The sequence below is a fragment of the Colobus angolensis genome, unplaced genomic scaffold (genome assembly GCF_000951035.1).
Source record: "Colobus angolensis palliatus isolate OR3802 unplaced genomic scaffold, Cang.pa_1.0 Scaffold57, whole genome shotgun sequence".
In the NCBI taxonomy this organism is placed as follows: Eukaryota; Metazoa; Chordata; class Mammalia; order Primates; family Cercopithecidae; genus Colobus; species Colobus angolensis.
This window is the reverse complement of record NW_012119265.1, coordinates 3586276-3589183: the sequence shown is the minus strand read 5'-3', so window position 1 is coordinate 3589183 and position 2908 is coordinate 3586276.

Below are 2908 nucleotides of genomic sequence, written 5' to 3'. Positions count from 1 at the left end.
TTAGCAGTATTGCTCCAGCAAGCCCCACCTTATTCCTAAAGGTGGTTTTCTCCTTACTCAGTAAATAAAGCACACAATGGGTTTTACCCGGAGATGTTCCATTGCCCAGGGAGGGGCAGGAATTTTAGCCCGCAAGCTGCCTTCAGGTACTTGTTTAACAAAGACACATCCTGCACAGCCCAATGTCCATTAAACTTTGAGTCACCACACCACATGTCTCTTGCAAGGACAAAGTTGGGGGTAGGGTCACAGATTAACAGCATCTCAAATACAGAACTAAATGGAGTCTCTTATGTCTACTTCCTTCTATATAGACACAGTAACAGGCTGATCTCTCTTTCTTTTCCCCACATTTTTCAACATTTTAATTAAAAATGCATATGGTTTCTTTTCTTTTTCTTTATTTCTTTCGTCTTCTTTCTTTATTATTATTATTTTTTCCTACTCTCCTTTTAACTCACAGAACAACATAGAGTTTCTGTTGGTAACAATTCAAGGACATTGTTGTTACTGTTGTTGAAAATCTTTATTTTCCAGATGAGGAAACCAAAGCTCAGGAAAGATTAAGTTACCTGCCCAAGGCCACATAGATTAAAAAGTAGCAAGATTCGTATTTGAACCAGTCTGTGGGGCCCAAGCCCACACCCTCTCCATACTAATTTTCACAACAATCTCACGAAGTAGATATTGATATGATCTGCACCTTACAGATGAAGTTTGAGAACAGGATTTGAGCAGCTCAGGGTGGACAAACTTAAACTCCACTCTCAACTGTTTGGACGAACGGAGGCAGGATGGCGCACTTCCGGGTTCTTCTTCACCACCAGCTCTTCCCGCGTGGGCAAAAATGCAGCCGGCCCCTGGGAAGGTGCAGATCAACTGGGCATGCACCAGGTGACGTCAATCCAAAGAGACCAAGATTTACCTGGTCGCACCTGCGGAACGCCCCCCGACACGCCCGTGCCCTGCCTATTGCCCTCCCACTTCTAGAAAAGCCGCTCTCCGCCAGTGAGCCGCGTGGCCTTCTCACAGCCCCACTCCTGTCGGGATGTCAGGACTGTGGGAACTCCGTCCGAGAGCCCCACCGGGGGACTCTGCCGGCCTCCTTTGCCGGAGTCCGACAGACTTCTCCCTACCCACCTTCTTTCCCTGAAGCTAGGTGACCAAAATAAACTTGCAGTTTTTGCTCCTACACTTGCCTACCCGCTGGTTCTTTTGCGCCCACTCGGCTGGTCTTAGAAAAACAAATCATCAACCTTTACGTTATTAGTGTTTTTGAATGAATGAATGATTCCTTTTGCTCCTTTTGTAACCAAAAGACAGATTCAGTCACTCACCACTTGCAGAGTACAATTAAAAGTGAGGCCTGGTATAAAGAAAGTGACTTTTGTTCCAAAGCTAGCTTAGTGGAAGAAGCACAGGCTCTTGCTTTTAAGGGTACCAATTTGCTTGTGGAGCAGAAAGCAGGCAGTTTTTTTAATTTTTTTTTTTGAGATGGAGTCTCGCTTTTGTCGCCAAGGCTGGAGTGCAATGGCACGATCTCAGCTCACTGCAACCTCTGCCACCCGGATTCAAGCACTTCTTCTGTCTCCACCTCCCGAGTAGCTGGGACTACAGGCGCCTACCACCATGCCCCGCAAATTATTGTATTTTTAGTACAGACGGGATTTCACCATATTAGTCAGGCTGGTCTTGAACTCCTGACCTCAGGTGATTCGCCTGCCTTGGCCTGCCAAAATGCTGGGATTACAGGCTTGAGCCACTGCGCCCAGCCGAAAGCAGGCACTTTTAAAGGGGGACTTGGCATGAATGGCATGCAGAGAGGAAAACGGAGATGGGAACCTGCATAACTTGATTTGGTGCCTTATCTATGGGCAGTGGAGCTGGTGCGTTTTGTGGGCAGAACTAGATTGTAAAAATGGCTGAAACTCTCCAGGTGGGAGAGAGTTTCATAGTAGGCATACTTTGGATTATAGATTGACTGTTGTCTCTTGAGGGAAAATCTCCTGGTGGGAGAGAGTTCTGCTCTGAAGCTTCTAAGGACATAATTAGATGACCTTGCCCTGTAGGGAGCATCTGGTGCAGGGGAGGTAAAAAATTATAATTACATTTATAAAGAGCTATGTAGGAAGTGGGGCACAGGGAAAAAGAAGGAAAGAGAAAAAATAATTAAAAAATAACTCATTCTGTATCTGTTAGCAAATGGGGGTACTCGGTTATACTTTTGGCTCCAACTTCAAGATTTTAAGACAAGTACCAGTTTTAGACCATTTCAGTATGTTTACAATAGACCCCATCAGATGAACACCACCAGGAACACACTTGTAGTTAATGTTTGGTTTGTTTATTTGCTGTCCTGGGGTTTCTGGGCAAGAGAGACTTGGGAGAGGCTTATCACAGGGTTTGGGCTTGTGCCGAATGATTCTGAGGAGGGACCGGGAGAAGCAGGGATCAGCTCTGGAATGGTGCTGTCATGAAGCAGGGCAGTTTAGCAATTGAGAGTTCTCAATAATCTTTGTTCTGGAGCTGACAGGAACAAAGCAGAACTGGGGGTGTCACTGGTAAAAGAGCAGTAATCACTCAAAAGGAGAGGGGCTGTATAGCACAAGAAGAAACACTGTTTACATGGCCTTGGCCGCCTCTCATTAGAAACATTTTCTTTTTAAGGTTCTGTTAGGAACATGCTAGTCTGATTACCGGTTTCCTTGGAAACTACAATTGAAAAGTCTTTTATCTGAAACTCTGGGTTGGAAACTGAGGCAGCTCTTCTATGTCAAAGTGACACACATGGCTCAGATCTTTCAAGTAGGAGTGAGACATTCCATTCTCATTGATATAATTTCAAACAGCAAAGTTTCTCATAAATTATGATGTTTTCCAATAGAAATGTAATGTGAACTATCCACGT